This window comes from Oncorhynchus tshawytscha, linkage group LG22 (assembly GCF_018296145.1).
Source record: "Oncorhynchus tshawytscha isolate Ot180627B linkage group LG22, Otsh_v2.0, whole genome shotgun sequence".
NCBI classification, from domain to species: Eukaryota; Metazoa; Chordata; class Actinopteri; order Salmoniformes; family Salmonidae; genus Oncorhynchus; species Oncorhynchus tshawytscha.
This window is the reverse complement of record NC_056450.1, coordinates 16,524,658-16,537,318: the sequence shown is the minus strand read 5'-3', so window position 1 is coordinate 16,537,318 and position 12,661 is coordinate 16,524,658. Positions and strand designations below refer to the sequence as shown.

Genomic DNA, 12,661 nt, shown 5'->3' with positions numbered 1-12,661 from the left:
TGAAGTACAATTTAATATAGATCACATGGACAATTAAGTAAATCAGATTTCTTACATAAATAAAGACTTGCTAAAGTGCCAAAATGCTGCATTTTGACATGTATCGTTTTCACCATCATTTTAAAGCCCAAGTTATTTTGTTGCTTTGACAAAGTCATTTCTGAAGATTAATATGTATTTTATGTGATTAGTGATTCATTTGAAGTTCATAAAAACCTGTAATAAAAAACAATCCTGTTATGTGAGCTGAACTCTCATTTAATATGTTGAAATAAATCATTTTCAAATAACGTTTTCAAAAGAAATGTTTTAACAATAAAACATTTTTGTGAAGCTTGCATTCCATTTTAATCCACCCTGTTGCACATAACAAGTTTCCATTCCACACTGTTATAGTCAACCTTGTTATGGTCAACCTTGTTATGGTCAACTCTGTGTCTTTGTTTGGCACTTAATAGGCACTTACTATAGTATTTGTTTTTATTTCACCTCTTGAGATGGGAAAACATGCTTTTTTATGAAGTTGAACATGTGCTCTCCATGACAGAATGTTAAAATAAGGTGAACTTGTTCAGCAAGTTGCACCACCAAAAGGGACTCATTTCGTGGAACAACCCTACTAATACAGTTAAAAGTCCATTGCATACGTTTTTAGCTTACTGTGATTGTTTTCAATTAAAACTGTCAAATAAATACAGTACCAGTCAAAAGTTTGGACACATCTACTCACTCAAGGGTTTTTATTTTTACTATTTTATACATTGTAGAATAATAGTGAAGATATCAAAACTATGAAATAGCACATATGGAATCATGTAGAAACCACAAAGTGTTAAACAAATCAACATATATTTGGGGTTGAGGTCAGGTGATTGTGGAGGCCAGGTCAACTGATGCAGCACTCCATCACTCTCCTTCTTGGTCAAATAGCCCTTACACAGCCTAGAGGTGTGTTGGGTCATTGTCCTGTTGAAAAACAAATGATGAATCCCAAGCGTCAACCAGAGGGGATGGCGTATTGCTGCAGAATGCTGTGATAGCCATGCTGGTTAAGTGTGCCTTGAATTCTAGATAAATCACTGACAGTGTCACCAGCAAAGCAACTCCACACCATCACACCACCTCTTCCATGCTTCACAATGTGAACCACACATGCGGAGATTATCCGTTCACCTTCTCTGCGTCTCACAAAGACACAGTGGTTGGAACCAAAAATCTCAAGTTTGGACTCATCACACCAAAGGATAGATTTCCACTCGTCTAATGTCCATTGCTCGTGTTTGCCCAAGCAAGTCTCCTCTTATTATTGGTGTACTTTAATAGTGGTTTCTGTGCAGCAACTTGCCAATGAAGGCCTGATTGACACAGTCTCCTCTGAACAGTTGATGTTGAGATGTGTCTGTTACTTGAACTCTGTGAAGCATTTATTTGGGCTGCAATTTCTGAGATTGGTAACTAATGACCTTATCCTCTGCAGCAGAAGTAACTCTGGGTCTTCCTTTTCTGTGGCAGTCCTCATGAGACCCAGTTTCATCATCATAGCACTTGAAGGTTTTTGTGACTGCACTTGAAGAAATGTTCAAAGTTCTTGAAATGTTCCGTATTGACTGACCTTCATGTCTTAAAGTAATGATGGACTGTCATTTATCTTTGCTTATTTGAGCTGTTCTTACCATAATATGGACTTGGTCTTTTACCAAATAAGGCTAACTTCTGTATACCACCCCTATATTGTCACAACACAACTGAATGGCTCAAACATATTAAGAAGGAAAGAAATCCAGCGCATGAACTTTTAACAAGGCACACCTGTTAATTGAAATGCGTTCCAGGTGACTACATCATGAAGCTGGTTGAGAGAATGCCAAGAGTGTGCAAAGCTGTCATCAAGGCAAAAGGTGGCTACTTTGAAGAATCTCAAATATAAAATATATATTGATTTGTTTAACACTTGTTTGGTTACTACATGATTCAATATGTGTTATTTTATAATTGTGATGTCTTATTCTACAATATAGAAAATAGTAAAAAAATTAAGAAAAACCCTTGAATGAGTAGGTGTGTCCAAACCTTTGACTGGTACTGTATATAAAACACAGGAAACTGCACAGGGCCGTTCACAGGGTGTTTATAGGGCTATCCCCCCAAAAAACATAAACTAAACTGCAATCTGTTTGTATAGTTTAAGCAGCATAAATATCTAAACAACTCAGATGGTTGGATCTTGGCAGTGAGAAGGAGATATCCAGAGGACAGATGGTTTTGGGGAATGCTAATGAGATGCTTATGTCTGATGACAGAGACCCTAGAGGGGGGGATGGGGGGATGGGATGAGGGTTGGAGGGGCACTAGGGGATGGGTGTCCCCAGGGTAAATCGTTTACAGTAGGCTGGGAGAGAATGGTAACAAACCAGCGTCTTGGTTCATCAATCAGCAGCTTGAAAAATGATCTAGGCTAGTTACAATTAACTTGCAGAATATGTTCAGCACAACATTTTCAAACAAGACAACTGTTTGTAAATATTATTTAGGAGAACATTTCAATTGTGCTATCGTTCATAAACAGCGAAGTTACAGGCCATTGTTTCTTTCGCTGTGTCCTTATGAATCATGAATCCTTCCCTGTAGCTTGGTTATATTCCATACAGTAGCTGCATGTGTTTTGCCTGTGTTAAGGCAACAATAAATATTTAAGGAGCAGGAGCAGTCCTGATCATATGAAATATACACCAATAATCTTCTCCATTGACCTTATTGTAAATGTCAGTCATAGGATTCAATCCAGTTAAGCTCTCAAATGTTCAGTTGCATTTGTTCAAAATAGACAGTGAGATTAATAGATTATATCTGTTTTTTTCTTGACAGCATCTTATATCAATACCACTTCACAAACGACCTCAGGTTCACACTTAAATGTGATATTTTCTGCAATATTGAGAAGCTTTTGTATGTCACTTTTGTTCAATCTTATTAATTTCTGACTGATTTCTGCAGGTGGGGTACATGTCACATGGAAATGCATTAATTTACACAATGTCCATTGCTTACAATTATTATAATTTTTAACACCCTGATAGGCCTGATAGGTTTCCATAATAATACCAGGGTAAAACACAAAATATGTATTACGAATAGGTCTGCATCATGTCTAAAACACGAACGTTTATCACCAGCAATGAGCAGATTGTGACCCATTGTGTGTACAGTTCAGTACAGTGGCAGTAGCTAAGAGGAGAGCGAGCGCTAGAAGCCCCTGTCACGTAAATGCCCGCGGGGCGAAGGCGTGGTGAGCGTGGATGAATGCAAGCGTGCACGAATACTGGAGAAGGCTACGAATAGTGGACAGCGATACAGCTCACCGACTCTCTCCTCTGCTGAAAACGAAAGAGGCATGCATTGAATGGGGTTCCAATATGCCAGGGGAGACCTATTTTAGAATCAAGAAACCAACCAGCTGAAATACAAGGAAACGCCCAAACCGAAGGTAAGATTGTCAGGTTACGATGTGACAATAATCGATATGCGAGTATTCTTTGAACTGTGCGGGGGGAAAAGTAGACGGGTTCATTCACGCATCTTTGGGAGTGATACATTAACCGGCTTTATCATATCGTTGTTTTAGGCTTGGTTGTGCCATTGTTGTTTTATTATCAATATCGGCATCAGTGTTTTTTCTTTCAACAAAATAATCGTACGGATTCCATCCATCCATGGGCTTTTTTTGCTTTAATTGGGGACTCAGGTTTGTCATTTAACAGAAAATAAACCACCATTAGCCATACATGTTCATTGTTCCTCCCTCATTTTGAAAAACGTGTAACTAATAGCATACAACGTTTTAATTTATCATTATCCTACTGTATCAAAATGGTAAATACCATTCTTTATGTGAATGGAAGAAAACAAAAACGAGTTTATAGATGATCAGATAAGAAACACAATACATTTGCGTTCTGCCTGACACACCTTGGTTGCTATATCCAGTCTAGTCTGCACTGAACAGCAATGTATATAGAGATAGGGAGGGATAGGGACCTGGGTTTGGTCAGTGAGGAAGGATACAGTACAAAAAGAAGGCATCCTTACAGTAATTGTGCTGGGTAGTCCTAAAGTAAATAGGCAATGATTATCTAGATTTATTGATGTAGAAAGGTTGTCTTCAGGATTAGGCCTGTTGTAAGTAGTAAATACAGTAAGCGTTTACAATTCATCTGTTAGCATCAGAAACTCAGTGGCCTCAGTTCAGTTGATTAATTCATAGAAACATCAATTTACTCTGCAAGTTTAAAGTCTCTCCGTTTTGCTGATCTGTTTTTGTCCATGCTGAGAAATTAGGCTACATGTAAATAAGATAGTGATGAAGAGTTGTGGATGATTTGCATAATTTATTTTACATTTAGCAGACGCTCTTCCAGACTTATAGGAGCAATTCAGGTTAAGTGCCTTGCTCAAGGGCACATCAACAGATTTTTCACTTAGTTAGCGCAGGGGTTTGAAGCAGCAACCTTTCGGTTACTGGCCTAACACTTTTAACTGCTAGGCTATCTGCTGGCCATTTTTTGCATTGTATGTTGTTAGTGGCTGCTCTAAAGCAGCTGGCTCACTCCATAATTTCCATGAAAAAATGTCACCTGTGTACTAGCAGCCAAAGCAACAGCAGGACACAGTGGGAGGTCCTTGTTGTACAGGTGGCAGTGCCAGTAGCTAGTGGTTGAAGCAGTGGAAATTTAGGATCTTAATTTGATCACCCTGTTTGAGGAGAACTTTCCTGCAATGCAGGAAATTTAAAGCTTGGAGGTTTAAATTGGCTTCTGAAGTTTGTCATTTCCACTTAGAAATTTCTGACCTTATTTTCCCTTATGAAAAATGTATCAACCCCTACAAATATCTCAATTAATTATAATCCACATAATAATTACAATGTCCTGTTGCTGCAGGATTATTTCCTGCTGTAGCAAACTTGCTCAAATTAAGATCCTACATCTGTAGTTGTAAGAAATAATCATGTTTAATGGCAGTTGTTTTGGCCAGCTCTGGCCTAATGTTACCATTTGCATAGGTTATGTAGTTTACTCATGAAACACTTGTAAAAAAAAAAAAAAAAGTACACTCATGTCTCAACTGCATTATTATATATATTTTTTTACACTTCTAGATTTAGTAGTGAACAGAACAAAGAAAGAACAGCAACACTACCACTAGTGGCTGTTCCACCGACTTTGTCACAAGTAGTCACTATTTGTCATGTTCTCAGTGAGATTCAGAAAGAGACACTGGGTCCTGACATAGTTTCAGGCAGCTGGCATGCTAAACAGGAATGGCTTGTTTTTCAGCTATGGAAGTGAACAAACTTCACTATCCTGAGATTTATCCCGTTGTGATGGCCCCTGCAGTTGTTGGTCAGGATATCCTGTTGAAAACAGTGTTGTGACTAATGTGATGTTGCACCACTGGAGATGGTTTAAAACCGATATAAAGTAATGACTGACCCATTGAAAATGAAAACGGGGTCGTTACAGACAAGTGTTGTTTAAGTGGGTAACTAAATATATAGTCATTTGAAATAGTAAATCATAGCTTTCAAATCAAATCAATCAAATGTTATTTGTCACGTGATTCGTAAACAACAGGTGTAGACTAACAGTGAAATGCTTTCTTACGGGCCCTTCCCAACAATGCAGAGAGAAATATATAGAAACAAAGATTAACATGAGGAATAAATACACAATGAGTAACTTGGCTATATACACAGAGTACCAGTACTGAGTCGATGTGCAGGGCTACGAGGTAATTGAGGTAGATATGTACAAATAGGTAGTGGTAAAGTGGGTAGGCAACAGGATAGATAATAAACAGCAGCAGTGTATGTGAAGAGTCAAAAGATTTCGTGCAAAGACAGTCAATGCAGATAGTCCAGGTAGCTATTTGGTTAACTAAATCAAATCAGTTTGATAGAACAAATCAAGTTTATTTGTCACGTACGACGAATACAACAGGTTAGTGTTGTACAGTAAAATGCTTACTTACAGGCCCTAAACAACAGTGTGATTTTTAAGTAAAAAATAGGTATTAGCTGAACAATAGATAAGTAAAGAAATAAAAACAACAGTAAAAAGACAGTGAAAAATAAAAATAGTGAGGCTATATACAGGCACCGGTTAGTCGGGCTAATTGAGGTAGTATGTACAGTTGAAGTCTGAAGTTTACATACACTTAGGTTGGAGTCATTCAAACTCGTTTTTCAACCACTCCACAAATTTCTTGTTAACAAACGATAGTTTTGGCAAGTCGGTTAGGACATCTACTTTGAGCATGACACAAGTAATCTTTCCAAGAATTGTTTACAGACAGATTATTTCACTTATAATTCACTGTATCACAATTCCAGTGGGTCAGAAGTTTACATACACTAAGTTGACTGTGCCTTTGTTGACTGTGCCTTTAAACAGCTTGGAAAATTCCAGAAAATTATGTCATGGCTTTAGAAGCTTCTGATAGGCTAATTGACATAATTTGAGTCAATTGGAGGCATACCTGTGGATGTATATCAAGGTCTACCTTGAAACTCAGTGCCTCTTTGCTTGACATCATGGGAAAATCTAAAGAAATCAGCCAAGTAGACCTCCACAAGTCTGGTTCATCCTTGGGAGCAATTTCCAAATGCCGGAAGGTACCACTTTCATCTGTACAAACAATAGTACGCAAGTATAAACACCATGGGACCACGCAGCAGTCATACTGCTCAGGAAGGAGATGCGTTCTGTCTCCTAGAGATGAACGTACTTCGGTGTGTAAAGTGCAAATCAATCACCGAACAACAGCAACGGACCTTGTGAAGATGCTGGAGGAAACAGGTGCAAAAGTATCTACATGTATATCCACAGTAAAACGAGTCTTATATCGACATAACCTGAAAGGTCGCTCAGCAAGGAAGAAGCCACTGCTCCAAAACCGCCATAAAAAAGACAGTACTTTTTGGAGAAATGTCCTCTGGTCTGATGAAACAAAAATAGAACTGTTTGGTCATAATCACCATCGTTATGTTTGGAGGGAAAAGGGGGAGGGGAAGACCACCATCCCAACCGTGAAGCACAGGGGTGTCATCATCATGTTGTGAGGTTGCTTTGCTGCAGGAGTGACTGGTGCACTTCACAAAATAGATTGCATCATGAGGGAGGAAAATTACGTGGATATATTAAAGCAACATCTCAAGACATCAGTCAGGAAGTTAAAGCTTGGTCACATATGGGTCTTCCAAATGGACAATGACCCCAAGCATACCTCCAAAGTTGTGTCAAATGGCTTAAGGACAACAAAGTCAAGGTATTGGAGTGGCCATCACAAAGCTCTGACCTCAATCCAATAGAACATTTGTGGGCAGAACTGAAAAAGTGTATGCCAGCAAGGAGGCCTACAAACCTGACTCAGTTACACCAGCTCTGTCAGCAGGAATGTCCCAAAATTCACCCAACTTATTGTGGGAAGCTTGTGGAAGGCTACCCGAAAACGTTTGACCCAAGTTAAACAATTTAAAGGCAATGCTACCAAATACTAATTGAGTGTATGTAAACTTCTGACCAACTGGGAATGTGATGAAATAAATAAAAGCTGAAATAAATCATTCTCTCTACTATTATTCTGACATTTCACATTCTTAAAATTAAGTTGTGACCCTAACTGACCTAAGACAGGGAATTATTACTCTGATTAAATGTCAGGAATTGTAAAAAACTGAGTTTAAATGTATTTGGCTAAGGTGTATGTAATCTTCCGACTTCAACTGTACATGTAGGTATGGTTAAAGTGTCTATGCATATATGATAAACAGAGAGTAGCAGTAGTGTAAAAGAGGGGTTGGTGGATGGTGGGTGGCAGGACACAATGCAAATAGTCGGGGTAGCCAATGTGCTACGGGTGGCACCCGTTAGTAGAGGTAGTTGAGGTAGTATCCTGAACGCTGGAGTTCCTGGATGGCAGGCAGCTTAGTTTAGTGTTGTACTGAGCCATACGCACTACCCTCTGTAGTGCCATGCGGTCGGAGCCCGAGCAGTTGCCGTACCAGGCAGTGATGCAACCAGTCAGGATGCTCTCGATGTTGCAGCTGTAGAACCTTTTGAGGATCTGAGGACCCATGGCAAATCTTTTTAGTTTCCTGAGGGGGAATTGGCTTTGTCGTGCCCTCTTCATGACTGTCTTGGTGTGTTTGGACCGTTCTAGTTTGTTGGTGATGTGGACACAAAGGAACTTGAAGCTCTCAACCTGCTCCACTACATCCCCGTCAATGAGAATGGGGACGTGCTCGGCCCTCCTTTTCCTGTAGTCCACAATCATCAGGGGGTACAGGAGGGGACTGAGCACGCACCCTTGAGGGACTCCAGTGTTGAGGATCAGCGTGGCGGATGTGTTGCTACCTACCCTCACCACCTGGGGCGGCCCATCAGGAAGTCCAGGATCCAGTTGCAGAGGGAGGTGTTTAGTCACAGGATCCTTAGCTCAGTGATGAGTTTTAAGGGTACTAAGGTGTTGAACTCTGAGCTGTTGTCAATGAATAGTATTCTCTCGTAGGTGTTCCTTTTTCCAGGTGGGAAAGGGCAGTGAGGAGTGCAATAGAGATCTGTTTGGACGGTTTGCAAATTGGAGTGGTTCTAGGGTTTCTGGGATAATGGTATTAATGTGAGCCATTACCAGCCTTTCAAAGCACTTCATTGCTACGGACGTGAGTGCTATGGGTCTGTAGTCATTTAGGCAGGTTGCCTTAGTGTTCTTGGGCACTGGGACTATGGTGGTCTGCTTGAAACATGTTGGTATTACAGACTCAATCAGGGACATGTTGAAAATGTCAGTGAAGACACCTGCCAGTTGGTCAGCACATCCCTGGAGCACACGTCCTGGTAATCCGTCTGGCCCCGCGGCCTTGTGAATGTTGATCTGTTTTAAGATCTTACTCACGTCGGCTACAGAGAGCGAGATCACACAGTCATCCGGAACAGCTGACGCTCTCATGCATGCCTCAGTGTTGCTTGCCTCGAAGCGAGCATAAAAGTGATTTAGCTCATCTGGTAGGCTCGTGTCACTGGGCAGCTCGCAGCTGGGCTTCTCTTTGTAGTCTGTAATAGTTTGCAAGCCCTGCAACATACGACGAACGTCAGAGCCAGTGTAGTATGATTAAATCTTAGCCCTGTATCGGCGCTTTGCCTGTTTGATGGTTCGTCACAGGGCATAGCAGGATTTCTTATAAGCTTCCGGGTTAGAGTCCCGCAATTTGAAAGCGCCAGCTCTACCCTTTAGCTCAGTGCAAATGTTGCCTGTAATCAAATCAAATCAAAGTGATTTATATAGCCTTCTTACATCAGCTGACATCTCAAAGTGCTGTACAGAAACCCAGCCTAAAACCCCAAACAGCAAGCAATGCAGGTGTAGATGCACAGTGCAGGTGTAGAAGCACTGTAATCCATGGCTTCTGGTTGGGGTATGTACTTACAGCCATTGTGGGGACGACGTCCTCGATGCACTTATTTATAAAGCCTGTGACTGATGTGGTGTACTCCTCAATGCCATCGTAAGACTCCCGGCCTCTGGGTGAGCGGTTTCCTGTTTGCTTATGTCCTTATACAGCTGACTGAGTGCGGTCTTAGTGTCAGCATCCGTCTGTGGTGGTAAATAAACAGCCACGAAAAGTTTGGATGAAAACTCTCTTGGCAAATAGTCTAGTCTACAGTTTATTATAAGATACTCTACTTCAGGCGAGCAAAGTCTAGAGACTTCCTTTCGTGCACCAGCTGCTGTTTACAAATATGCACAGACCGCCCCCCCCCCTGTCTTACGTACAGTGGAGAGAACAAGTATTTGATACATGGCCGATTTCGCAGGTTTTCCTACTTACAAAGCATGTAGAGGTCTGTAATTCTTTATCATCATTATCATAGACTGGCTAGGCCACTCCAGGACCTTGAGACGCTTCTTACGGAGCCACTCATTAGTTGCCCTGGCTGTGTGTTTCGGGTCATTGTCATGCTGGAAGACCCAGCCACGACCCATCTTCAATGCTCTTACTGAAGGAAGGAGGTTGTTGGCCAAGATCTCGCGATACATGGCCCCATCCATCCTCCCCTCAATACGGTGCAGTCGTCCTGTCCCCTTTGCAGAAAAGCATCCCCAAAGAATGATGTTTCCACCTCCATGCTTCACGGTTGGGATGGTGTTCTTGGGGTTGTACTCATCCTTCTTCTTCCTCCAAACACGGCGAGTGGAGTTTAGACCAAAAAGCTCTATTTTTGTCTCATCAGACCACATGACCTTCTCCCATTCCTCCTCTGGATCATCCAGATGGTCATTGGCAAACTTCAGACGGGCCTGGACATGCGCTGGCTTGAGCAGGGGGACCTTACGTGCGCTGCAGGATTTTAATCCATGACGGCGTAGTGTGTTACTAATGGTTTTCTTTGAGACTGTGGTCCCAGCTCTCTTCAGGTCATTGACCAGGTCCTGCCATGTAGTTCTGGGTTGATCCCTCACCTTCCTCATGATCATTGATGCCCCACGAGGTGAGATCTTGCATGGAGCCCCAGACCGAGGGTGATTGACCGTCATCTTGAACTTCTTCCATTTTTGAATAATTGCGTCAACAGTTGTTGCTTGCCTATTGTCCTGTAGCCCATCCCAGCCTTGTGCAGGTCTACAATTTCATCCTTGATGTCCTTACATAGCTCTCTGGTCTTGGCCATTGTGGAGAGGTTGGAGTCTGTTTGATTGAGTGTGTGGACAGGTGTCTTTTATACAGGTAACGAGTGCAGTTCAGGTGCAGTTAATACAGGTAATGAGTGGAGAACAGGGGGGCTTCTTAAAGAAAAACTAACAGGTCTGTGAGAGCTGGAATTCTTACTGGTTGGTAGGTGATCAAATATGTATGTCAAGCAATAAAATGCAAATGTATTACTTAAAAATCATACAATGTGATTTTCTGGATTTTTGTTTTAGATTCTGTCTCTCACAGTTGAAGTGTACCTATGATAAAAATTACAGACCTCTACATGCTTTTTAAGTAGGAAAACCTGCAAAATCGGCAGTGTATCAAATACTTGTTCTCTCCACTATATATCCCATATATCCCGCTAGCTGAATATCCATGTCATCATTCAGCCACGATTCCATGAAACATAAGATGTTACAGTGTCTGATGTCCCGTTGATAGGATATTCATGATCGTACCTCGTCTAATTTATTGTCCAAAGTTGACGGTAATGGAAGCTTTCCCACACGCCGTCGGCAGATCCTTATGAGGCACCCCGCTCTGTGTCCTCTGTACCTGCGTCTCTTTCTCTTGCCAACGACGAGGATGTTGGCTTTGTCGGGTGTTCGAAGTACATCCTGCGTGTCCAGCTTGTTGAAGAAAAAATCTTTGTCTAATCCGAGGTGAGGGATAACTGTCCTGATATCCAGAAGATATTTTTTTGCCGTAAGATACGGTGGCAGAAACATGTACAAAATAAGTTACAAATAACGTGAAAAACCACATAATAGCACAATTGGTTAGGCGCCCATAAAACTGCTGCCATTTCTTCCGGTGCCATTTTTCAACTATTTAGTAGTCTTATGGCTTAGGGGTAGAACACTTGGTGCATCGGTACCACTTGCCATGCAGTAGGAGAGAGAACAGTCTGTGACTTGGGTGGCTGGAGTCGGACAATATCTAGGGCCTTCCTCTGACACCGCCTGGTATAGAGGTCCTGGATGGCAGGGAGCTCGGCCCCTTCAGCCTCCTAAAGGGGAAGAGGCGTTGTCGTGCCTTCTCCACGACTGTGTTGGTTGTGTTGGTGTGTGGACCATGTTTCATTCTTTAGTGATGTGGACACCGAGATACTTTAGCTCTCGACCCGCTCCACCACAGCCCCGTTGATGTACCCAGCCCTCCTTTTCCTGTAGTCCATAATCAGCTCCTTTGTCTTGCTGATGTTGAGGGAGAGGTTGTTGTCCTGGCACCATACTGCCACCTCTCTGCCACCTCTCACCTCTCTATAGACGGTCTCATTGTCGGCGTTGATCAGGCCAACCATGTCATGTCGTCAGCAAACTTAATGACAGTGTTGGAGTCGTGAGCGGCCACACAGTTGTGGGTGAACAGGGAGTACAGGACGGGAGTAAGCATGCACCCCTGAGGGGCCCACGTGTTGAGGGTCAGCGTGGTGGATGTGTTGTTGCCTACCCTCACCACCTGGGAGCGGCCTGTCAGGAAGTCCAAGATCCAGTCCCACAGTACATACACCACTTAGGCCAATACTTCAGCTAGATATCTGCCTCTACACACTAAGAAAAGAGGATTCCTCAAGGGTTCTTTGGGACGGGTGACGGTTTCTATATGGAGCCATAATGACTCAAAGAACCCTTTGAGCCCTTCAGTGGTTCTTTGCCATTCACATAAGGGCTTTAAAATGTAGGGCCTGTGGCTCATTCTAATATTTTGGGGTGTGGTTGCGCACTTCTCCTTTTGTGCAACTGTAAGCAAGAGTGTCATTACAGTTTAGCTAATATGTTGTATTGTGCCATTACATGTTAAACGAGTGTATATGATTAAGGCCAGTGACTGTGTCTTGTGAAATACGTATGGCTTTGTGTCAGTTGTTGTCTGTTGTCTAAACCAGTGGCTCTCAATTCTCTCCTCAGG

At 42.0% G+C, this 12,661-nt stretch overlaps 1 protein-coding gene across 3 annotated transcripts in view; it reads left to right on the top strand.

Annotated features, from left to right (window-relative positions):
- Positions 1-3,271: 3,271 nt before the first annotated feature.
- The window catches only part of LOC112221941 (FERM domain-containing protein 4B-like), a 33,266-nt gene continuing 23,876 nt past the window's right edge, over positions 3,272-12,661 (top strand). The window contains exon 1 of one of the 3 annotated variants that reach the window (XM_042303850.1): positions 3,272-3,484. The gene's annotated coding sequence lies outside the window, so the exon portion shown is untranslated. The remainder of the gene's footprint in view (positions 3,485-12,661) is intronic. The other 2 variants (XM_042303852.1, XM_042303851.1) reach the window with 2 other exon arrangements.